Source organism: Phalangium opilio, unplaced genomic scaffold (assembly GCF_054372755.1).
Source record: "Phalangium opilio isolate 3A_F unplaced genomic scaffold, DU_Popi_V2 ptg000246l_1, whole genome shotgun sequence".
Classification (NCBI taxonomy): domain Eukaryota; kingdom Metazoa; phylum Arthropoda; class Arachnida; order Opiliones; family Phalangiidae; genus Phalangium; species Phalangium opilio.
The window spans coordinates 4,428,732-4,453,918 of NW_028324225.1; the positions used below are offsets into that span (position 1 = coordinate 4,428,732).

Consider the following 25,187-nt stretch of genomic DNA (forward strand, 5'->3'; position numbering starts at 1 on the left):
AAAAATAGCACTTGCTATTTTATATATATGATAGTTTGTTCATACAATGATAATGTAAGCAGAGTGGCGCAGTGGAAGCGTGCTGGGCACATAACCCAGGGGTCCGTGGATCGAAACTACGCTCTGCTAAATTTATGCAAAATATCACTTGCTATTTTGATATATGTTAGTTTGTTCATACAATTATCATGTAAGCAGAGTGGCGCAGTGGAAGCGTGCTGGGCCCATAACCCAGAGGTCCGTGGATCGAAACCACGCTCTGCTAAATTAATGAAAAATAGCACTTGCTATTTTATATATATGATAGTTTGTTCATACAATGATAATGTAAGCAGAGTGGCGCAGTGGAAGCGTGCTGGGCACATAACCCAGGGGTCCGTGGATCGAAACTACGCTCTGCTAAATTTATGCAAAATATCACTTGCTATTTTGATATATGTTAGTTTGTTCATACAATTATCATGTAAGCAGAGTGGCGCAGTGGAAGCGTGCTGGGCCCATAACCCAGACGTCCGTGGATCGAAACTACGCTCTGCTAAATTTATGCAAAATATCACTTGCTATTTTGATATATGTTAGTTTGTTCATACAAATATCATGTAAGCAGAGTGGCGCAGTGGAAGCGTGCTGGGCCCAAAACCCAGAGGTCCGTGGATCGAAACTACGCTCTGCTAAATTTATGCAAAATATCACTTGCTATTTTGATATATGTTAGTTTGTTCATACAATTATCATATAAGCAGAGTGGCGCAGTGGAAGCGTGCTGGGCCCATAACCCAGAGGTCCGTGGATCGAACCCACGCTCTGCTAAACTAATTCAAAATAGCACTTGCTTTTTTATATATGTTAGTTTGTTTATACAATGATCATGTAAGCAGAGTGGCGCAGTGGAAGCTTGCTGGGCCCATAACCCAGAGGTCCGTGGATCGAAATCACGCTCTGCTAAATTAATGCAAAATAGCACTTGCTAATTTGATATATGTTAGTTTGTTCATACAATTATCATGTAAGCAGAGTGGCGCAGTGGAAGCGTGCTGGGCCCATAACCCAGAGGTCCGTGGATCGAAACTACGCTCTGCTAAATTTATGCAAAATATCACTTGCTTTTTGATATATGTTAGTTTGTTCATACAATTATCATGTAAGCAGAGTGGCGCAGTGGAAGCGTGCTGGGCCCATAACCCAGAGGTGCGTGGAACGAAAGCACGCTCTGCTAAATTAATGCAAAATAGCACTTGCTATTTTATATATGTTAGTTTGTTCATACAATGATCATGTAAGCAGAGTGGCGCAGTGGAAGCGTGCTGGGCCCATAACCCAGACGTCCGTGGATCGAAACTACGCTCTGCTAAATTTATGCAAAATATCACTTGCTATTTTGATATATGTTAGTTTGTTCATACAAATATCATGTAAGCAGAGTGGCGCAGTGGAAGCCTGCTGGGCCCATAACCCAGATGTCCGTGGATCGAAACTACGCTCTGCTAAATTTATGCAAAATATCACTTGCTATTTTGATATATGTTAGTTTGTTCATACAATTATCATGTAAGCAGAGTGGCGCAGTGGAAGCGTGCTGGGCCCATAACCCAGAGGTCCGTGGATCGAAACTACGCTCTGCTAAATTTATGCAAAATATCACTTGCTATTTTGATATATGTTAGTTTGTTCATACAATTATCATGTAAGCAGAGTGGCGCAGTGGAAGCGTGCTGGGCCCATAACCCAGAGGTGCGTGGAACGAAAGCACGCTCTGCTAAATTAATGCAAAATAGCACTTGCTATTTTATATATGTTAGTTTGTTCATACAATGATCATGTAAGCAGAGTGGCGCAGTGGAAGCCTGCTGGGCCCATAACCCAGATGTCCGTGGATCAAAACTACGCTCTGCTAAATTTATGCAAAATATCACTTGCTATTTTTTATAAATGATAGTTTGTTCATACAATGATAATGTAAGCAGAGTGGCGCAGTGGAAGCGTGCTGGGCCCATAACCCAGAGGTCCGTGGATCGAAACTACGCTCTGCTAAATTTATGCAAAATATCACTTGCTATTTTGATATATGTTAGTTTGTTCATACAATTATCATGTAAGCAGAGTGGCGCAGTGGAAGCGTGCTGGGCCCATAACCCAGACGTCCGTGGATCGAAACCACGCTTTGCTAAATTAACTAAAAATAGCACTCGCTATTTTTTAAATATGATAGTTTGTTCATACAATGATAATGTAAGCAGAGTGGCGCAGTGGAAGCGTGCTGGGCCCATAACCCAGAGGTCCGTGGATCGAAACCACGCTCTGCTAAATTAATGCAAAATAGCACTTGCTATTTTGATATATTTTAGTTTGTTCATACAATTATCATGTAAGCAGAGTGGCGTAGTGGAAGCGTGCTGGGCCCATAACCCAGAGGTCCGTGGATCGAAACTACGCTCTGCTAAATTTATGCAAAATATCACTTGCTATTTTGATATATGTTAGTTTGTTCATACAATTATCATGTAAGCAGAGTGGCGCAGTGGAAGCGTGCTGGCCCATAACCCAGAGGTCCGTGGATCGAACCCACGCTCTGCTAAATTAATGCAAAATAGCACTTGCTATTTTATATATGTTAGTTTGTTCATACAATGATCATGTAAGCAGAGTGGCGCAGTGGAAGCCTGCTGGGCCCATAACCCAGATGTCCGTGGACGAAACTACGCTCTGCTAAATTTATGCAAAATATCACTTGCTATTTTGTATATGTTAGTTTGTTCATACAATTATCATGTAAGCAGAGTGGCGCAGTGGAAGCGTGCTGGGCCCATAACCCAGAGGTGCGTGGAACGAAAGCACGCTCTGCTAAATTAATGCAAAATAGCACTTGCTATTTTATATATGTTAGTTTGTTCATACAATGATCATGTAAGCAGAGTGGCGCAGTGGAAGCGTGCTGGGCCCATAACCCAGACGTCCGTGGATCGAAACTACGCTCTGCTAAATTTATGCAAAATATCACTTGCTATTTTGATATATGTTAGTTTGTTCATACAAATATCATGTAAGCAGAGTGGCGCAGTGGAAGCGTGCTGGGCCCAAAACCCAGAGGTCCGTGGATCGAAACTACGCTCTGCTAAATTTATGCAAAATATCACTTGCTATTTTGATATATGTTAGTTTGTTCATACAATTATCATGTAAGCAGAGTGGCGCAGTGGAAGCGTGCTGGGTCCATAACCCAGAGGTCCGTGGATCGAACCCACGCTCTGCTAAACTAATTCAAAATAGCACTTGCTTTTTTATATATGTTAGTTTGTTTATACAATGATCATGTAAGCAGAGTGGCGCAGTGGAAGCTTGCTGGGCCCATAACCCAGAGGTCCGTGGATCGAAATCACGCTCTGCTAAATTAATGCAAAATAGCACTTGCTATTTTGATATATGTTAGTTTGTTCATACAATTATCATGTAAGCAGAGTGGCGCAGTGGAAGCGTGCTGGGCCCATAACCCAGAGGTCCGTGGATCGAAACTACGCTCTGCTAAATTTATGCAAAATAGCACTTGCTATTTTATATATGTTAGTTTGTTCATACAATGATCATGTAAGCAGAGTGGCGCAGTGGAAGCCTGCTGGGCCCATAACCCAGATGTCCGTGGATCAAAACTACGCTCTGCTAAATTTATGCAAAATATCACTTGCTATTTTGATATATGTTAGTTTGTTCATACAATTATCATGTAAGCAGAGTGGCGCAGTGGAAGCTGGCTGGGCCCATAACCCAGAGGTCCGTGGATCGAAACCACGCTCTGCTAAATTAATGAAAAATAGCACTTGCTTTTTTTTTATAAATGATAGTTTGTTCATACAATGATAATGTAAGCAGAGTGGCGCAGTGGAAGCGTGCTGGGCCCATAACCCAGAGGTCCGTGGATCGAACCCACGCTCTGCTAAATTAATGCAAAATAGCACTTGCTATTTTATATATGTTAGTTTGTTCATACAATGATCATGTAAGCAGAGTGGCGCAGTGGAAGCCTGCTGGGCCCATAACCCAGATGTCCGTGGACGAAACTACGCTCTGCTAAATTTATGCAAAATATCACTTGCTATTTTGTATATGTTAGTTTGTTCATACAATTATCATGTAAGCAGAGTGGCGCAGTGGAAGCGTGCTGGGCCCATAACCCAGAGGTGCGTGGAACGAAAGCACGCTCTGCTAAATTAATGCAAAATAGCACTTGCTATTTTATATATGTTAGTTTGTTCATACAATGATCATGTAAGCAGAGTGGCGCAGTGGAAGCGTGCTGGGCCCATAACCCAGACGTCCGTGGATCGAAACTACGCTCTGCTAAATTTATGCAAAATATCACTTGCTATTTTGATATATGTTAGTTTGTTCATACAAATATCATGTAAGCAGAGTGGCGCAGTGGAAGCGTGCTGGGCCCAAAACCCAGAGGTCCGTGGATCGAAACTACGCTCTGCTAAATTTATGCAAAATATCACTTGCTATTTTGATATATGTTAGTTTGTTCATACAATTATCATGTAAGCAGAGTGGCGCAGTGGAAGCGTGCTGGGTCCATAACCCAGAGGTCCGTGGATCGAACCCACGCTCTGCTAAACTAATTCAAAATAGCACTTGCTTTTTTATATATGTTAGTTTGTTTATACAATGATCATGTAAGCAGAGTGGCGCAGTGGAAGCTTGCTGGGCCCATAACCCAGAGGTCCGTGGATCGAAATCACGCTCTGCTAAATTAATGCAAAATAGCACTTGCTATTTTGATATATGTTAGTTTGTTCATACAATTATCATGTAAGCAGAGTGGCGCAGTGGAAGCGTGCTGGGCCCATAACCCAGAGGTCCGTGGATCGAAACTACGCTCTGCTAAATTTATGCAAAATAGCACTTGCTATTTTATATATGTTAGTTTGTTCATACAATGATCATGTAAGCAGAGTGGCGCAGTGGAAGCCTGCTGGGCCCATAACCCAGATGTCCGTGGATCAAAACTACGCTCTGCTAAATTTATGCAAAATATCACTTGCTATTTTGATATATGTTAGTTTGTTCATACAATTATCATGTAAGCAGAGTGGCGCAGTGGAAGCTGGCTGGGCCCATAACCCAGAGGTCCGTGGATCGAAACCACGCTCTGCTAAATTAATGAAAAATAGCACTTGCTTTTTTTTTATAAATGATAGTTTGTTCATACAATGATAATGTAAGCAGAGTGGCGCAGTGGAAGCGTGCTGGGCCCATAACCCAGAGGTCCGTGGATCGAACCCACGCTCTGCTAAATTAATGCAAAATAGCACTTGCTATTTTATATATGTTAGTTTGTTCATACAATGATCATGTAAGCAGAGTGGCGCAGTGGAAGCCTGCTGGGCCCATAACCCAGATGTCCGTGGACGAAACTACGCTCTGCTAAATTTATGCAAAATATCACTTGCTATTTTGTATATGTTAGTTTGTTCATACAATTATCATGTAAGCAGAGTGGCGCAGTGGAAGCGTGCTGGGCCCATAACCCAGAGGTGCGTGGAACGAAAGCACGCTCTGCTAAATTAATGCAAAATAGCACTTGCTATTTTATATATGTTAGTTTGTTCATACAATGATCATGTAAGCAGAGTGGCGCAGTGGAAGCGTGCTGGGCCCATAACCCAGACGTCCGTGGATCGAAACTACGCTCTGCTAAATTTATGCAAAATATCACTTGCTATTTTGATATATGTTAGTTTGTTCATACAAATATCATGTAAGCAGAGTGGCGCAGTGGAAGCGTGCTGGGCCCAAAACCCAGAGGTCCGTGGATCGAAACTACGCTCTGCTAAATTTATGCAAAATATCACTTGCTATTTTGATATATGTTAGTTTGTTCATACAATTATCATGTAAGCAGAGTGGCGCAGTGGAAGCGTGCTGGGTCCATAACCCAGAGGTCCGTGGATCGAACCCACGCTCTGCTAAACTAATTCAAAATAGCACTTGCTTTTTTATATATGTTAGTTTGTTTATACAATGATCATGTAAGCAGAGTGGCGCAGTGGAAGCTTGCTGGGCCCATAACCCAGAGGTCCGTGGATCGAAATCACGCTCTGCTAAATTAATGCAAAATAGCACTTGCTATTTTGATATATGTTAGTTTGTTCATACAATTATCATGTAAGCAGAGTGGCGCAGTGGAAGCGTGCTGGGCCCATAACCCAGAGGTCCGTGGATCGAAACTACGCTCTGCTAAATTTATGCAAAATAGCACTTGCTATTTTATATATGTTAGTTTGTTCATACAATGATCATGTAAGCAGAGTGGCGCAGTGGAAGCCTGCTGGGCCCATAACCCAGATGTCCGTGGATCAAAACTACGCTCTGCTAAATTTATGCAAAATATCACCTGCTATTTTGATATATGTTAGTTTGTTCATACAATTATCATGTAAGCAGAGTGGCGCAGTGGAAGCTGGCTGGGCCCATAACCCAGAGGTCCGTGGATCGAAACCACGCTCTGCTAAATTAATGAAAAATAGCACTTGCTTTTTTTTTATAAATGATAGTTTGTTCATACAATGATAATGTAAGCAGAGTGGCGCAGTGGAAGCGTGCTGGGCCCATAACCCAGAGGTCCGTGGAACGAAACTACGCTCTGCTAAATTTATGCAAAATATCACTTGCTATTTTGATATATGTTAGTTTGTTCATACAATTATCATGTAAGCAGAGTGGCGCAGTGGAAGCGTGCTGGGCCCATAACCCAGACGTCCGTGGATCGAAACCACGCTTTGCTAAATTAACTAAAAATAGCACTCGCTATTTTTTAAATATTATAGTTTGTTCATACAATGATAATGTAAGCAGAGTGGCGCAGTGGAAGCGTGCTGGGCCCATAACCCAGAGGTCCGTGGATCGAAACCACGCTCTGCTAAATTAATGCAAAATAGCACTTGCTATTTTGATATATTTTAGTTTGTTCATACAATTATCATGTAAGCAGAGTGGCGTAGTGGAAGCGTGCTGGGCCCATAACCCAGAGGTCCGTGGATCGAAACTACGCTCTGCTAAATTTATGCAAAATATCACTTGCTATTTTGATATATGTTAGTTTGTTCATACAATTATCATGTAAGCAGAGTGGCGCAGTGGAAGCGTGCTGGCCCATAACCCAGAGGTCCGTGGATCGAACCCACGCTCTGCTAAATTAATGCAAAATAGCACTTGCTATTTTATATATGTTAGTTTGTTCATACAATGATCATGTAAGCAGAGTGGCGCAGTGGAAGCCTGCTGGGCCCATAACCCAGATGTCCGTGGACGAAACTACGCTCTGCTAAATTTATGCAAAATATCACTTGCTATTTTGTATATGTTAGTTTGTTCATACAATTATCATGTAAGCAGAGTGGCGCAGTGGAAGCGTGCTGGGCCCATAACCCAGACGTCCGTGGATCGAAACCACGCTCTGCTAAATTAGCTAAAAATAGCACTTGCTATTTTTTAAATATGATAGTTTGTTCATACAATGATAATGTAAGCAGAGTGGCGCAGTGGAAGCGTGCTGGGCCCATAACCCAGAGGTCCGTGGATCGAAACTACGCTCTGCTAAATTTATGCAAAATATCACTTGCTATTTTGATATATGTTAGTTTGTTCATACAATGATCATGTAAGCAGAGTGGCGCAGTGGAAGCTTGCTGGGCCCATAACCCAGAGGTCCGTGGATCGAAATCACGCTCTGCTAAATTAATGCAAAATAGCACTTGCTATTTTGATATATGTTAGTTTGTTCATACAATTATCATGTAAGCAGAGTGGCGCAGTGGAAGCGTGCTGGGCCCATAACCCAGACGTCCGTGGATCGAAACCACGCTCTGCTAAATTAACTAAAAATAGCACTCGCTATTTTTGAAATATGATAGTTTGTTCATACAATGATAATGTAAGCAGAGTGGCGCAGTGGAAGCGTGCTGGGCCCATAACCCAGAGGTCCGTGGATCGAAACCACGCTCTGCTAAATTAATGCAAAATAGCACTTGCTATTTTGATATATGTTAGTTTGTTCATACAATTATCATGTAAGCAGAGTGGCGCAGTGGAAGCGTGCTGGGCCCATAACCCAAAGGTCCGTGGATCGAAACTACGCTCTGCTAAATTTATGCAAAATATCACTTGCTATTTTTATATATGTTAGTTTGTTCATACAATTATCATGTAAGCAGAATGGCGCGGTGGAAGCGTGCTGGGCCCATAACCCAGAGGTCCGTGGATCGAAACTACGCTCTGCTAAATTTATGCAAAATATCACTTGCTATTTTGATATATGTTAGTTTGTTCATACAATGATCATGTAAGCAGAGTGGCGCAGTGGAAGCTTGCTGGGCCCATAACCCAGAGGTCCGTGGATCGAAATCACGCTCTGCTAAATTAATGCAAAATAGCACTTGCTATTTTGATATATGTTAGTTTGTTCATACAATTATCATGTAAGCAGAGTGGCGCAGTGGAAGCGTGCTGGGCCCATAACCCAGACGTCCGTGGATCGAAACCACGCTCTGCTAAATTAACTAAAAATAGCACTCGCTATTTTTGAAATATGATAGTTTGTTCATACAATGATAATGTAAGCAGAGTGGCGCAGTGGAAGCGTGCTGGGCCCATAACCCAGAGGTCCGTGGATCGAAACCACGCTCTGCTAAATTAATGCAAAATAGCACTTGCTATTTTGATATATGTTAGTTTGTTCATACAATTATCATGTAAGCAGAGTGGCGCAGTGGAAGCGTGCTGGGCCCATAACCCAAAGGTCCGTGGATCGAAACTACGCTCTGCTAAATTTATGCAAAATATCACTTGCTATTTTTAGATATGTTAGTTTGTTCATACAATTATCATGTAAGCAGAGTGGCGCGGTGGAAGCGTGCTGGGCCCATAACCCAGACGTCCGTGGATCGAAACCACGCTCTGCTAAATTAGCTAAAAATAGCACTTGCTATTTTATATATGTTAGTTTGTTCATACAATGATCATGTAAGCAGAGTGGCGCAGTGGAAGCCTGCTGGGCCCATAACCCAGAGGTCCGTGGATCGAAACCACACTCTGCTAAATTAATGCAAAATAGCACTTGCTTTTTTATATATGTTAGTTTGTTCATACAATGATCATGTAAGCAGAGTGGCGCAATGGAAGCTTGCTGGGCCCATAACCCAGAGGTCCGTGGATCGAAATCACGCTCTGCTAAATTAATGCAAAATAGCACTTGCCATTTTGATATATGTTAGTTTGTTCATACAATTATCATGTAAGCAGAGTGGCGCAGTGGAAGCGTGCTGGATCCATAACCCAGAGGTCCGTGGATCGAAACTACGCTCTGCTAAATTTATGCAAAATATCACTTGCTATTTTGATATATGTTAGTTTGTTCATTCAATTATCATGTAAGCAGAGTGGCGCATTGGAAGCTTGCTGGGCCCATAACCCAGAGGTCCGTGGATCGAAATCACGATCTGCTAAATTAATGCAAAATAGCACTTGCTATTTTGATATATGTTAGTTTGTTCATACAATTACCATGTAAGCAGAGTGGAGCAGTGGAAGCGTGCTGGGCCCATAACCCAGAGGTCCGTGGATCGAAACTACGCTCTGCTAAATTTATGCAAAATATCACTTGCTATTTTGATATATGTTAGTTTGTTCATACAATTAACATGTAAGCAGAGTGGCGCAGTGGAAGCGTGCTGGGCCCATAACCCAGAGGTCCGTGGATCGAAACTACGCTCTGCTAAATTTATGCAAAATATCACTTGCTATTTTGATATATGTTAGTTTGTTCATACAATTAACATGTAAGCAGAGTGGAGCAGTGGAAGCGTGCTGGGCCCATAACCCAGACGTCCGTGGATCGAAACCACGCTCTGCTAAATTAGCTAAAAATAGCACTTGCTATTTTATATATGTTAGTTTGTTCATACAATGATCATGTAAGCAGAGTGGCGCAGTGGAAGCCTGCTGGGCCCATAACCCAGAGGTCCGTGGATCGAAACCACGCTCTGCTAAATTAATGCAAAATAGCACTTGCTTTTTTATATATGTTAGTTTGTTCATACAATGATCATGTAAGCAGAGTGGCGCAATGGAAGCTTGCTGGGCCCATAACCCAGAGGTCCGTGGATCGAAATCACGCTCTGCTAAATTAATGCAAAATAGCACTTGCCATTTTGATATATGTTAGTTTGTTCATACAATGATCATGTAAGCAGAGTGGCGCAGTGGAAGCCTGCTGGGCCCATAACCCAGAGGTCCGTGGATCAAAACTACGCTCTGCTAAATTTATGCAAAATATCACTTGCTATTTTGATATATGTTAGTTTGTTCATACAATTATCATGTAAGCAGAGTGGCGCAGTGGAAGCTGGCTGGGCCCATAACCCAGAGGTCCGTGGATCGAAACCACGCTCTGCTAAATTAATGAAAAATAGCACTTGCTATTTTTTATAAATGATAGTTTGTTCATACAATGATAATGTAAGCAGAGTGGCGCAGTGGAAGCGTGCTGGGCCCATAACCCAGAGGTCCGTGGATCGAAACTACGCTCTGCTAAATTTATGCAAAATATCACTTGCTATTTTGATATATGTTAGTTTGTTCATACAATTATCATGTAAGCAGAGTGGCGCAGTGGAAGCGTGCTGGGCCCATAACCCAGACGTCCGTGGATCGAAACCACGCTTTGCTAAATTAACTAAAAATAGCACTCGCTATTTTTTAAATATTATAGTTTGTTCATACAATGATAATGTAAGCAGAGTGGCGCAGTGGAAGCGTGCTGGGCCCATAACCCAGAGGTCCGTGGATCGAAACCACGCTCTGCTAAATTAATGCAAAATAGCACTTGCTATTTTGATATATTTTAGTTTGTTCACACAATTATCATGTAAGCAGAGTGGCGTAGTGGAAGCGTGCTGGGCCCATAACCCAGAGGTCCGTGGATCGAAACTACGCTCTGCTAAATTTATGCAAAATATCACTTGCTATTTTGATATATGTTAGTTTGTTCATACAATTATCATGTAAGCAGAGTGGCGCAGTGGAAGCGTGCTGGCCCATAACCCAGAGGTCCGTGGATCGAACCCACGCTCTGCTAAATTAATGCAAAATAGCACTTGCTATTTTATATATGTTAGTTTGTTCATACAATGATCATGTAAGCAGAGTGGCGCAGTGGAAGCCTGCTGGGCCCATAACCCAGAGGTCCGTGGATCGAAACCACGCTCTGCTAAATTAATGCAAAATAGCACTTGCTTTTTTATATATGTTAGTTTGTTCATACAATGATCATGTAAGCAGAGTGGCGCAATGGAAGCTTGCTGGGCCCATAACCCAGAGGTCCGTGGATCGAAATCACGCTCTGCTAAATTAATGCAAAATAGCACTTGCCATTTTGATATATGTTAGTTTGTTCATACAATTATCATGTAAGCAGAGTGGCGCAGTGGAAGCGTGCTGGATCCATAACCCAGAGGTCCGTGGATCGAAACTACGCTCTGCTAAATTTATGCAAAATATCACTTGCTATTTTGATATATGTTAGTTTGTTCATACAATTATCATGTAAGCAGAGTGGCGCAGTGGAAGCGTGCTGGGCCCATAACCCAGAGGTGCGTGGAACGAAAGCACGCTCTGCTAAATTAATGCAAAATAGCACTTGCTATTTTATATATGTTAGTTTGTTCATACAATGATCATGTAAGCAGAGTGGCGCAGTGGAAGCCTGCTGGGCCCATAACCCAGATGTCCGTGGATCAAAACTACGCTCTGCTAAATTTATGCAAAATATCACTTGCTATTTTGATATATGTTAGTTTGTTCATACAATTATCATGTAAGCAGAGTGGCGCAGTGGAAGCTGGCTGGGCCCATAACCCAGAGGTCCGTGGATCGAAACCACGCTCTGCTAAATTAATGAAAAATAGCACTTGCTATTTTTTATAAATGATAGTTTGTTCATACAATGATAATGTAAGCAGAGTGGCGCAGTGGAAGCGTGCTGGGCCCATAACCCAGAGGTCCGTGGATCGAAACTACGCTCTGCTAAATTTATGCAAAATATCACTTGCTATTTTGATATATGTTAGTTTGTTCATACAATTATCATGTAAGCAGAGTGGCGCAGTGGAAGCGTGCTGGGCCCATAACCCAGACGTCCGTGGATCGAAACCACGCTTTGCTAAATTAACTAAAAATAGCACTCGCTATTTTTTAAATATTATAGTTTGTTCATACAATGATAATGTAAGCAGAGTGGCGCAGTGGAAGCGTGCTGGCCCATAACCCAGAGGTCCGTGGATCGAACCCACGCTCTGCTAAATTAATGCAAAATAGCACTTGCTATTTTATATATGTTAGTTTGTTCATACAATGATCATGTAAGCAGAGTGGCGCAGTGGAAGCCTGCTGGGCCCATAACCCAGATGTCCGTGGACGAAACTACGCTCTGCTAAATTTATGCAAAATATCACTTGCTATTTTGTATATGTTAGTTTGTTCATACAATTATCATGTAAGCAGAGTAGCGCAGTGGAAGCGTGCTGGGCCCATAACCCAGACGTCCGTGGATCGAAACCACGCTCTGCTAAATTAGCTAAAAATAGCACTTGCTATTTTTTAAATATGATAGTTTGTTCATACAATGATAATGTAAGCAGAGTGGCGCAGTGGAAGCGTGCTGGGCCCATAACCCAGAGGTCCGTGGATCGAAACTACGCTCTGCTAAATTTATGCAAAATATCACTTGCTATTTTGATATATGTTAGTTTGTTCATACAATGATCATGTAAGCAGAGTGGCGCAGTGGAAGCTTGCTGGGCCCATAACCCAGAGGTCCGTGGATCGAAATCACGCTCTGCTAAATTAATGCAAAATAGCACTTGCTATTTTGATATATGTTAGTTTGTTCATACAATTATCATGTAAGCAGAGTGGCGCAGTGGAAGCGTGCTGGGCCCATAACCCAGACGTCCGTGGATCGAAACCACGCTCTGCTAAATTAACTAAAAATAGCACTCGCTATTTTTGAAATATGATAGTTTGTTCATACAATGATAATGTAAGCAGAGTGGCGCAGTGGAAGCGTGCTGGGCCCATAACCCAGAGGTCCGTGGATCGAAACCACGCTCTGCTAAATTAATGCAAAATAGCACTTGCTATTTTGATATATGTTAGTTTGTTCATACAATTATCATGTAAGCAGAGTGGCGCAGTGGAAGCGTGCTGGGCCCATAACCCAAAGGTCCGTGGATCGAAACTACGCTCTGCTAAATTTATGCAAAATATCACTTGCTATTTTTATATATGTTAGTTTGTTCATACAATTATCATGTAAGCAGAGTGGCGCAGTGGAAGCGTGCTGGCCCATAACCCAGAGGTCCGTGGATCGAACCCACGCTCTGCTAAATTAATGCAAAATAGCACTTGCTATTTTATATATGTTAGTTTGTTCATACAATGATCATGTAAGCAGAGTGGCGCAGTGGAAGCCTGCTGGGCCCATAACCCAGATGTCCGTGGACGAAACTACGCTCTGCTAAATTTATGCAAAATATCACTTGCTATTTTGTATATGTTAGTTTGTTCATACAATTATCATGTAAGCAGAGTGGCGCAGTGGAAGCGTGCTGGGCCCATAACCCAGAGGTCCGTGGATCGAACCCACGCTCTGCTAAATTAATGCAAAATAGCACTTGCTCTTTTGTATATGTTAGTTTGTTTATACAATTATCATGTAAGCAGAGTGGCGCAGTGGAAGCGTGCTGGGCCCATAACCCAGACGTCCGTGGATCGAAACCACGCTCTGCTAAATTAGCTAAAAATAGCACTTGCTATTTTATATATGTTAGTTTGTTCATACAATGATCATGTAAGCAGAGTGGCGCAGTGGAAGCCTGCTGGGCCCATAACCCAGAGGTCCGTGGATCGAAACCACGCTCTGCTAAATTAATGCAAAATAGCACTTGCTTTTTTATATATGTTAGTTTGTTCATACAATGATCATGTAAGCAGAGTGGCGCAATGGAAGCTTGCTGGGCCCATAACCCAGAGGTCCGTGGATCGAAATCACGCTCTGCTAAATTAATGCAAAATAGCACTTGCCATTTTGATATATGTTAGTTTGTTCATACAATTATCATGTAAGCAGAGTGGCGCAGTGGAAGCGTGCTGGATCCATAACCCAGAGGTCCGTGGATCGAAACTACGCTCTGCTAAATTTATGCAAAATATCACTTGCTATTTTGATATATGTTAGTTTGTTCATACAATTATCATGTAAGCAGAGTGGCGCAGTGGAAGCGTGCTGGGCCCATAACCCAGAGGTGCGTGGAACGAAAGCACGCTCTGCTAAATTAATGCAAAATAGCACTTGCTATTTTATATATGTTAGTTTGTTCATACAATGATCATGTAAGCAGAGTGGCGCAGTGGAAGCCTGCTGGGCCCATAACCCAGATGTCCGTGGATCAAAACTACGCTCTGCTAAATTTATGCAAAATATCACTTGCTATTTTGATATATGTTAGTTTGTTCATACAATTATCATGTAAGCAGAGTGGCGCAGTGGAAGCTGGCTGGGCCCATAACCCAGAGGTCCGTGGATCGAAACCACGCTCTGCTAAATTAATGAAAAATAGCACTTGCTATTTTTTATAAATGATAGTTTGTTCATACAATGATAATGTAAGCAGAGTGGCGCAGTGGAAGCGTGCTGGGCCCATAACCCAGAGGTCCGTGGATCGAAACTACGCTCTGCTAAATTTATGCAAAATATCACTTGCTATTTTGATATATGTTAGTTTGTTCATACAATTATCATGTAAGCAGAGTGGCGCAGTGGAAGCGTGCTGGGCCCATAACCCAGACGTCCGTGGATCGAAACCACGCTTTGCTAAATTAACTAAAAATAGCACTCGCTATTTTTTAAATATTATAGTTTGTTCATACAATGATAATGTAAGCAGAGTGGCGCAGTGGAAGCGTGCTGGGCCCATAACCCAGAGGTCCGTGGATCGAAACCACGCTCTGCTAAATTAATGCAAAATAGCACTTGCTATTTTGATATATTTTAGTTTGTTCACACAATTATCATGTAAGCAGAGTGGCGTAGTGGAAGCGTGCTGGGCCCATAACCCAGAGGTCCGTGGATCGAAACTACGCTCTGCTAAATTTATGCAAAATATCACTTGCTATTTTGATATATGTTAGTTTGTTCATACAATTATCATGTAAGCAGAGTGGCGCAGTGGAAGCGTGCTGGCCCATAACCCAGAGGTCCGTGGATCGAACCCACGCTCTGCTAAATTAATGCAAAATAGCACTTGCTATTTTATATATGTTAGTTTGTTCATACAATGATCATGTAAGCAGAGTGGCGCAGTGGAAGCCTGCTGGGCCCATAACCCAGATGTCCGTGGACGAAACTACGCTCTGCTAAATTTATGCAAAATATCACTTGCTATTTTGTATATGTTAGTTTGTTCATACAATTATCATGTAAGCAGAGTGGCGCAGTGGAAGCGTGCTGGGCCCATAACCCAGACGTCCGTGGATCGAAACCACGCTCTGCTAAATTAGCTAAAAATAGCACTTGCTATTTTTTAAATATGATAGTTTGTTCATACAATGATAATTTAAGCAGAGTGGCGCAGTGGAAGCGTGCTGGGCCCATAACCCAGAGGTCCGTGGATCGAAACTACGCTCTGCTAAATTTATGCAAAATATCACTTGCTATTTTGATATATGTTAGTTTGTTCATACAATGATCATGTAAGCAGAGTGGCGCAGTGGAAGCTTGCTGGGCCCATAACCCAGAGGTCCGTGGATCGAAATCACGCTCTGCTAAATTAATGCAAAATAGCACTTGCTATTTTGATATATGTTAGTTTGTTCATACAATTATCATGTAAGCAGAGTGGCGCAGTGGAAGCGTGCTGGGCCCATAACCCAGACGTCCGTGGATCGAAACCACGCTCTGCTAAATTAACTAAAAATAGCACTCGCTATTTTTGAAATATGATAGTTTGTTCATACAATGATAATGTAAGCAGAGTGGCGCAGTGGAAGCGTGCTGGGCCCATAACCCAGAGGTCCGTGGATCGAAACCACGCTCTGCTAAATTAATGCAAAATAGCACTTGCTATTTTGATATATGTTAGTTTGTTCATACAATTATCATGTAAGCAGAGTGGCGCAGTGGAAGCGTGCTGGGCCCATAACCCAAAGGTCCGTGGATCGAAACTACGCTCTGCTAAATTTATGCAAAATATCACTTGCTATTTTTATATATGTTAGTTTGTTCATACAATTATCATGTAAGCAGAGTGGCGCGGTGGAAGCGTGCTGGGCCCATAACCCAGAGGTCCGTGGATCGAAACTACGCTCTGCTAAATTTATGCAAAATATCACTTGCTATTTTGATATATGTTAGTTTGTTCATACAATGATCATGTAAGCAGAGTGGCGCAGTGGAAGCTTGCTGGGCCCATAACCCAGAGGTCCGTGGATCGAAATCACGCTCTGCTAAATTAATGCAAAATAGCACTTGCTATTTTGATATATGTTAGTTTGTTCATACAATTATCATGTAAGCAGAGTGGCGCAGTGGAAGCGTGCTGGGCCCATAACCCAAAGGTCCGTGGATCGAAACTACGCTCTGCTAAATTTATGCAAAATATCACTTGCTATTTTTATATATGTTAGTTTGTTCATACAATTATCATGTAAGCAGAGTGGCGCGGTGGAAGCGTGCTGGGCCCATAACCCAGACGTCCGTGGATCGAAACCACGCTCTGCTAAATTAGCTAAAAATAGCACTTGCTATTTTATATATGTTAGTTTGTTCATACAATGATCATGTAAGCAGAGTGGCGCAGTGGAAGCCTGCTGGGCCCATAACCCAGAGGTCCGTGGATCGAAACCACACTCTGCTAAATTAATGCAAAATAGCACTTGCTTTTTTATATATGTTAGTTTGTTCATACAATGATCATGTAAGCAGAGTGGCGCAATGGAAGCTTGCTGGGCCCATAACCCAGAGGTCCGTGGATCGAAATCACGCTCTGCTAAATTAATGCAAAATAGCACTTGCCATTTTGATATATGTTAGTTTGTTCATACAATTATCATGTAAGCAGAGTGGCGCAGTGGAAGCGTGCTGGATCCATAACCCAGAGGTCCGTGGATCGAAACTACGCTCTGCTAAATTTATGCAAAATATCACTTGCTATTTTGATATATGTTAGTTTGTTCATACAATTATCATGTAAGCAGAGTGGCGCAGTGGAAGCGTGCTGGGCCCATAACCCAGAGGTCCGTGGATCGAAACTACGCTCTGCTAAATTTATGCAAAATATCACTTGCTATTTTGATATATGTTAGTTTGTTCATACAATTATCATGTAAGCAGAGTGGCGCAGTGGAAGCGTGCTGGGCCCATAACCCAGAGGTCCGTGGATCGAACCCACGCTCTGCTAAATTAATGCAAAATAGCACTTGCCATTTTGATATATGTTAGTTTGTTCATACAATTATCATGTAAGCAGAGTGGCGCAGTGGAAGCGTGCTGGATCCATAACCCAGAGGTCCGTGGATCGAAACTACGCTCTGCAAAATTTATGCAAAATATCACTTGCTATTTTGATATATGTTAGTTTGTTCATACAATTATCATGTAAGCAGAGTGGCGCAGTGGAAGCGTGCAGGGCCCATAACCCAGAGGTCCGTGGATCGAAACTACGCTCTGCTAAATTTATGCAAAATATCACTTGCTATTTTGATATATGTTAGTTTGTTCATACAATTATCATGTAAGCAGAGTGGCGCAGTGGAAGCGTGCTGGGCCCATAACCCAGAGGTCCGTGGATCGAACCCACGCTCTGCTAGATTAATGCAAAATAGCACTTGCTATTTTATATATGTTAGTTTGTTCATACAATGATCATGTAAGCAGAGTGGCGCAGTGGAAGCCTGCTGGGCCCATAACCCAGATGTCCGTGGATCGAAACTACGCTCTGCTAAATTTATGCAAAATATCACTTGCTATTTTGATATATGTTAGTTTGTTCATACAATTATCATGTAAGAAGAGTGGCGCAGTGGAAGCTGGCTGGGCCCATAACCCAGAGGTCCGTGGATCGAACCCACGCTCTGCTAAATTAATGCAAAATATCACTTGCTATTTTCATATATGTTAGTTTGTTCATACAATTATCATGTAAGCAGAGTGGCGCGGTGGAAGCGTGCTGGGCCCATAACCCAGAGGTCCGTGGATCGAACCCACGCTCTGCTAAATTAATGAAAAATAGCACTTGCTATTTTATATATGTTAGTTTGTTCATACAATGATCATGTAAGCAGAGTGGCGCAGTGGAAGCCTGCTGGGCCCATAACCCAGATGTCCGTGGATCGAAACTACGCTCTGCTAAATTTATGCAAAATATCACTTGCTATTTTGTATATGTTAGTTTGTTCATACAATTATCATGTAAGCAGAGTGGCGCAGTGGAAGCGTGCTGGGCCCATAACCCAGAGGTCCGTGGATCGAAACCACGCTCTGCTATATTAGCTAAAAATAGCACTTGCTATTTCATATATGCTAGTTTGTTCATACAATGGTCATGTAAGCAGAGTGGCGCAGTGGAAGCCTGCTGGGCCCATAACCCAGACGTCCGTGGATCGAAACCACGCTCTGCTAAATTAATGCAAAATAGCACTTGCTTTTTTATATATGTTAGTTTGTTCATACAATGATCATGTAAGCAGAGTGGAGCAGTGGAAGCTTGCTGGGCCCATAACCCAGAGGTCCGTGGATCGAAATCACGCTCTGCTAAATTAATGCAAAATAGCACTTGCTATTTTGATATATGTTAGTTTGTTCATACAATTATCATGTAAGCAGAGTGGCGCAGTGGAAGCGTGCTGGATCCATAACCCAGAGGTCCGTGGATCGAAACTACGCTTGCTAAATTTATGCAAAATATCACTTGCTATTTTGATATATGTTAGTTTGTTCATACAATTATCATGTAAGCAGAGTGGCGCAGTGGAAGCGTGCTGGGCCCATAACCCAGAGGTCCGTGGATCGAACCCACGCTCTGCTAAATTAATGCAAAATAGCACTTGCTATTTTGTATATGTTAGTTTGTTCATACAATTATCATGTAAGCAGAGTGGCGCAGTGGAAGCGTGCTGGGCCCATAACCCAGACGTCCGTGGATCGAAACCACGCTCTGCTAAATTAGCTAAAAATAGCACTTGGTATTTTTTAAATATGATAGTTTGTTCATACAATGATAATGTAAGCAGAGTGGCGCAGTGGAAGCGTGCTGGGCCCATAACCCAGAGGTCCGTGGATCGAAACTACGCTCTGCTAAATTTATGCAAAATATCACTTGCTATTTTGATATATGTAAGTTTGTTCATACAATTATCATGTAAGCAGAGTGGCGCAGTGGAAGCGTGCTGGGCCCATAACCCAGAGGTCCGTGGATCGAACCCACGCTCTGCTAAATTAATGCAAAATAGCACTTGCTATTTATATATGTTAGTTTGTTCATACAATTATCATGTAAGCAGAGTGGCGCAGTGGAAGCGTGCTGGATCCATAACCCAGAGGTCCGTGGATCGAAACTACGCTCTGCTAAATTTATGCAAAATATCACTTGCTATTTTGATATATGTTAGTTTGTTCATACAATTATCATGTAAGCAGAGTGGCGCAGTGGAAGCGTGCTGGGCCCATAACCCAGATGTCCGTGGATCGAAACTACGCTCTGCTAAATTTATGCAAAATATCACTTGCTATTTTGATATATGTTAGTTTGTTCATACAATTATCATGTAAGCAGAGTGGCGCAGTGGAAGCTGGCTGGGCCCATAACCCAGAGGTCCGTGGATCGAACCCACGCTCTGCTAAATTAATGCAAAATAGCACTTGCTTTTTTATATATGTTAGTTTGTTCATACAATGATCATGTAAGCAGAGTGGCGCAATGGAAGCTTGCTGGGCCCATAACCCAGAGCTCCGTGGATCGAAATCACGCTCTGCTAAATTAATGCAAAATAGCACTTGCCATTTTGATATATGTTAGTTTGTTCATACAATTATCATGTAAGCAGAGTGGCGCAGTGGAAGCGTGCTGGATCCATAACCCAGAGGTCCGTGGATCGAAACTACGCTCTGCTAAATTTATGCAAAATATCACTTGCTATTTTGATATATGTTAGTTTGTTCATACAATTATCATGTAAGCAGAGTGGCGCAGTGGAAGCGTGCTGGGCCCAGAACCCAGAGGTCCGTGGATCGAAACTACGCTCTGCTAAATTTATGCAAAATATCACTTGCTATTTTGATATATGTTAGTTTGTTCATACAATTATCATGTAAGCAGAGTGGCGCAGTGGAAGCGTGCTGGGCCCATAACCCAGAGGTCCGTGGATCGAACCCACGCTCTGCTAAATTAATGCAAAATAGCACTTGCCATTTTGATATATGTTAGTTTGTTCATACAATTATCATGTAAGCAGAGTGGCGCAGTGGAAGCGTGCTGGATCCATAACCCAGAGGTCCGTGGATCGAAACTACGCTCTGCAAAATTTATGCAAAATATCACTTGCTATTTTGATATATGTTAGTTTGTTCATACAATTATCATGTAAGCAGAGTGGCGCAGTGGAAGCGTGCAGGGCCCATAACCCAGAGGTCCGTGGATCGAAACTACGCTCTGCTAAATTTATGCAAAATATCACTTGCTATTTTGATATATGTTAGTTTGTTCATACAATTATCATGTAAGCAGAGTGGCGCAGTGGAAGCGTGCTGGGCCCATAACCCAGAGGTCCGTGGATCGAACCCACGCTCTGCTAAATTAATGCAAAATAGCACTTGCTATTTTATATATGTTAGTTTGTTCATACAATGATCATGTAAGCAGAGTGGCGCAGTGGAAGCCTGCTGGGCCCATAACCCAGATGTCCGTGGATCGAAACTACGCTCTGCTAAATTTATGCAAAATATCACTTGCTATTTTGATATATGTTAGTTTGTTCATACAATTATCATGTAAGAAGAGTGGCGCAGTGGAAGCTGGCTGGGCCCATAACCCAGAGGTCCGTGGATCGAACCCACGCTCTGCTAAATTAATGCAAAATATCACTTGCTATTTTCATATATGTTAGTTTGTTCATACAATTATCATGTAAGCAGAGTGGCGCGGTGGAAGCGTGCTGGGCCCATAACCCAGAGGTCCGTGGATCGAACCCACGCTCTGCTAAATTAATGAAAAATAGCACTTGCTATTTTATATATGTTAGTTTGTTCATACAATGATCATGTAAGCAGAGTGGCGCAGTGGAAGCCTGCTGGGCCCATAACCCAGATGTCCGTGGATCGAAACTACGCTCTGCTAAATTTATGCAAAATATCACTTGCTATTTTGTATATGTGTTGTGTTCATTACTATAGGAGTTACTTATATGTACATGACACTACACGGTTAAAAGTCAAGGTATAAGTTTTAATGGTATTTACAATGATTACATAGAATATTACGAGAGGCGCGATTACAATCCTTCTGCCGGTTGATTACCCGACAGGCGTTTATATACCAGTCCTTATCATGTTTACAGTGATAGATAAGGTAGGCCTAGTAGGTCAGTTAGTTTTTTATTACATCGAAACATAACATCACTTTTTCTTTTTATAAGCCTAATCTTTCTATGGGTTTGCGTGTTCGCACTGATCGCCGCGAAGTTGTTTCGTCTGGACTTGGTGCTGCTATGTTTTTCTGTTGCGTCATCTCGTGGTCGTGCGTTCTTGTTGTTGTTGCTGTTGTTCGATTAGTTCCTGTTGGTGTGTCGTTATTTTCGATTGACGTCGGCGTTGGAATCCAGACAGTTTCAGGTGCTCTTTGTTGTGATTGGTCTTGGGTCACATCGTCCTTTTTGCGTTCCACTTCCGGATTGGTCCATCTCCTCCTAATTTGATTTTGGTGCCTACGCAGAATCTGTTGTCTGTGCTCCACTTGGTATAACTTATTACCCATGCGCTTGTCTATGATACCGGGAATCCATCTAGGTCCTCTAGCATAATTTCTTACGTAGACTAGGTCTGCTTTAGCGTACATGGTGGGATTTGTGACGTTATACTCGGATGTCTCAGATTGCTTCTTTGGTAGACATAGGTCAAGAACGGTCGTGATATTCCTTCCCAACATTAATTCGGATGGTGATTTCCCACACGCAAGGGGAGTCCGCCTGTGCCTCATGAGTATGCGAGCCAATTTTTCGTCAAGTGAACCTTCTTTGGTGCTTTTCAATCCTTCATCCACTATGTCCTTTGCTGTCTTGTGTCCGAAGGATAGTTTTTCTAGCGATGTTTTCACAGTACGAACGTTTCGCTCAGCTAGTCCATTTGATTGTGGGTGATAAGGCGGTGATGTGAGATGCTTTATGCCGTTATTGATGGTAAACGCTTTGAATTGTTCGCTGGTGAAACATGTGGCATTATCCGTGACCAGAGTGTTGATTATACCGAAGCGAGCCATTTTCGATCTGAGTGAGCGAATGACGCAGTCAGTTGAAGTAGATGAAACGATATCTACCTCTATCCATTTGGTGAACGCGTCGACTGTTATCAGCAAGTATTTATTATCAATGGGTCCAGCGAAGTCACAATGGACTCGGTACCACGGTGTTGAAACGGTGGGCCATGGTGAAAATTCTTTCGCTGGTTCCGGTGTCTTGGATTGGCATGCATCACAAAGCTTTACATGTTTTCCAATATCTTCATCAATTTTAGGCCACCATACTGTAGACCTTGCGAGTGACTTCATCCTTACTACGCCTTGATGGGTGTCGTGTAACTGTTCCATCATTTTAGATCTCAGGCTCTCGGGAATTATGGCTCTTTTTCCCATCATCAATATGCCTTGCATCGTGGCTAGTTCTTCTCGCCGGTTGAAGTATGGTTTCGTTGTGACATCTGCTTTGTTCCATCCTTTTCCTTCTATCGTGTTCTCCATGACTTTCGACAATGTCTTGTCCTTCATTGTCTCACGCCGTATGTCATCTGTCGTTATTGGACCGTTGTCGAACTTATCAATGAGCAATACGTATTCCGTGGGGAGTGGTGGTTCTTGATGTTGTATTGGTAGTGGAAGGCGACTCATGCAATCTGCGTTTGAATTAGAGCTGCCTTTCTTATACTCGATCTGGTAGTCATAAGCTGATAAGGCGAGTGACCACCTCTGCAATCTTGCTGCTGCCATTTGTGGCGTCGGTTTATTCTGGGCTAATAAACTGACCAATGGTTGATGATCGGTGATTAACTTGAATTTGCGGCCCAACAAATAGTCCCGGAATTTCGTCACACCATATATAAGAGATAAGGCTTCTTTTTCTAGTTGAGAATAGTTTTTCTCTGCGTTGGAAATCGTTCGAGATGCGAAGGCAATGGGACGTTCTTCGCCGTGTGCGTAGTGAGATATGACAGCTCCTATGCCAGTGGGTGACGCATCGCACGCTAGTCGTATCTCTTGGTTGGGATCGAAGTGTACTAGTAGGTTCGATTTGGTTAGGAATTCCTTGGCTTTGGCAAATGTCGACCTCTCCTCTTCGTTCCATCTCCAATCCGTGTCTTTTCGTAGAAGCTCGAATAATGGTGCTAGTTGCGTCGCATAGTTCGGTACGAACTTGGCGTAGTAGTTGATTAAACCCAAGAATGACCTCAGTTCTTCCACATTTTTGGGTTCAGGAGCGTCAGATATTGCCGTCATTTTGTTTGACATTGGATGCAGCCCTTCCTTGTCCAAGTGGTGACCCAGGAAATCAAGGGATGTTTTAGCGAATTGACATTTTTCACGTCTAAGCTTGAGTCCTGCGTCTTTTATGACTTGGAGTATTGAGTCCAATTTCCGTAGATGGTCCCTTTCGTCTGAGCCGCCTATCGCTATGTCATCCTGCATGGGTGTCACATTGTCTTGGTTCCTTAGCAACGCTTCCATGTGCTTTTGGAATATGGCCGATGCTGACGATATACCGTATGGTAAGTAGTTGTACTTGAAAAGCCCTTTTTGAGTATTGATGACAACTAAATCTTTGGATTCGTCGTCCAACTCCAGTTGACTGTATGCATCCCTCATGTCTAACTTCGAGAATATTTTGCATCTCGACAACTTGGTGAATATGTCCTCGGCCTTTGGTAGCGGATACTTTTCCGTCTGGATTTGCTGATTGGCGGTGACTTTAAAGTCGCCGCATATCCTGATTTTGCCATTAGGTTTTAAAATCGGGACGATGGGAGCGGCTGATTGCGCAAACGGTATTGGAGAGATTATCTTCGCTTCTTCCAGTCTTGTTAGTTCTTGGTCGACTTTTTCTTTGTATGCGTATGGTACAGAACGCGCTTTGAAGAACTTTGGTTCCATGTCCGGTTTACGATACAGATGAACTTTTACGTCTTTCAAGTGTCCATATGTACTGGTGTCGAAGACTTCTGCATGTTTGTCTAGTATCGCTTGTAAAGTTTCTTCCGAGCTGGATATGTTCGCTACTACGTCCACTGTATTCGGGAATCCCTTTCCTAATATGGGTAGTGCCGATGACAACCAGTTTCTGCCGCAAAGCGTGGGTCCTTTTCCTTTGTACACTACTATTGGTAGTATGTCTTCATGAATTTGGTACGACGCGTTGACGCTCGTGACGCCTATGACTTCGATGGAGTGTCCAGAGAACGATTTGAGACTTGTGTCGAATTTCTGTAGTGATTCCTTGTCCACTATTCCATCGGCATTCTCGCTTGAGATGAGTGAAAACGCAGAGCCAGTATCGACTTCCATGATGATGCTTTTCTGGTTGATCACGCATTCTATCTTGTACGGCGCAACTGTCCTCGTGTCATTCAACGCAGGCATGTGGTAGATACCTTCCTCGTTCTGATCCAATGGTACTTCTTCGGAGAAGATATGGTGAATTTCGAACGTGTCGTATTCGTTGTCCTGAGGCTCTATATGGTTTGTTTGCGACCAATTTTTGCGCTGGCTGTTTTTGCAGGCTCTTGATAGATGTCCCTTTTTACGGCATGCGTGACAGGTGGATTCTTTGTATTGGCAATTGACTGCTGCGTGTCCTTGTCCATTACATCTGTAGCATCCGTT

At 42.6% G+C, this 25,187-nt stretch overlaps 14 non-coding genes across 14 annotated transcripts; all 14 read left to right on the plus strand.

The window, feature by feature from the left end:
• Positions 1–738: 738 nt before the first annotated feature.
• On the plus strand, positions 739–810 carry TRNAM-CAU (transfer RNA methionine (anticodon CAU)). Its single transcript has one exon. It is a non-coding gene; the product is annotated as a tRNA-Met (tRNA).
• A 2,369-nt stretch (positions 811–3,179) lies between these two features.
• Positions 3,180–3,251, plus strand: TRNAM-CAU (transfer RNA methionine (anticodon CAU)). Its single transcript has one exon. It is a non-coding gene; the product is annotated as a tRNA-Met (tRNA).
• Positions 3,252–3,859: 608 nt separating this feature from the next.
• Positions 3,860–3,931, plus strand: TRNAM-CAU (transfer RNA methionine (anticodon CAU)). The gene has a single exon. It is a non-coding gene; the product is annotated as a tRNA-Met (tRNA).
• Positions 3,932–4,535: 604 nt separating this feature from the next.
• On the plus strand, positions 4,536–4,607 carry TRNAM-CAU (transfer RNA methionine (anticodon CAU)). The gene has a single exon. It is a non-coding gene; the product is annotated as a tRNA-Met (tRNA).
• A 608-nt stretch (positions 4,608–5,215) lies between these two features.
• Positions 5,216–5,287, plus strand: TRNAM-CAU (transfer RNA methionine (anticodon CAU)). The gene has a single exon. It is a non-coding gene; the product is annotated as a tRNA-Met (tRNA).
• A 604-nt stretch (positions 5,288–5,891) lies between these two features.
• On the plus strand, positions 5,892–5,963 carry TRNAM-CAU (transfer RNA methionine (anticodon CAU)). The gene has a single exon. It is a non-coding gene; the product is annotated as a tRNA-Met (tRNA).
• A 7,670-nt stretch (positions 5,964–13,633) lies between these two features.
• On the plus strand, positions 13,634–13,705 carry TRNAM-CAU (transfer RNA methionine (anticodon CAU)). Its single transcript has one exon. It is a non-coding gene; the product is annotated as a tRNA-Met (tRNA).
• Positions 13,706–17,435: 3,730 nt separating this feature from the next.
• TRNAM-CAU (transfer RNA methionine (anticodon CAU)) lies at positions 17,436–17,507 on the plus strand. The gene has a single exon. It is a non-coding gene; the product is annotated as a tRNA-Met (tRNA).
• Positions 17,508–17,843: 336 nt separating this feature from the next.
• Positions 17,844–17,915, plus strand: TRNAM-CAU (transfer RNA methionine (anticodon CAU)). Its single transcript has one exon. It is a non-coding gene; the product is annotated as a tRNA-Met (tRNA).
• Positions 17,916–19,061: 1,146 nt separating this feature from the next.
• TRNAM-CAU (transfer RNA methionine (anticodon CAU)) lies at positions 19,062–19,133 on the plus strand. The gene has a single exon. It is a non-coding gene; the product is annotated as a tRNA-Met (tRNA).
• Positions 19,134–19,469: 336 nt separating this feature from the next.
• TRNAM-CAU (transfer RNA methionine (anticodon CAU)) lies at positions 19,470–19,541 on the plus strand. The gene has a single exon. It is a non-coding gene; the product is annotated as a tRNA-Met (tRNA).
• A 741-nt stretch (positions 19,542–20,282) lies between these two features.
• On the plus strand, positions 20,283–20,354 carry TRNAL-CAG (transfer RNA leucine (anticodon CAG)). The gene has a single exon. It is a non-coding gene; the product is annotated as a tRNA-Leu (tRNA).
• Positions 20,355–20,418: 64 nt separating this feature from the next.
• On the plus strand, positions 20,419–20,490 carry TRNAM-CAU (transfer RNA methionine (anticodon CAU)). The gene has a single exon. It is a non-coding gene; the product is annotated as a tRNA-Met (tRNA).
• A 336-nt stretch (positions 20,491–20,826) lies between these two features.
• Positions 20,827–20,898, plus strand: TRNAM-CAU (transfer RNA methionine (anticodon CAU)). Its single transcript has one exon. It is a non-coding gene; the product is annotated as a tRNA-Met (tRNA).
• Positions 20,899–25,187: the final 4,289 nt, after the last annotated feature.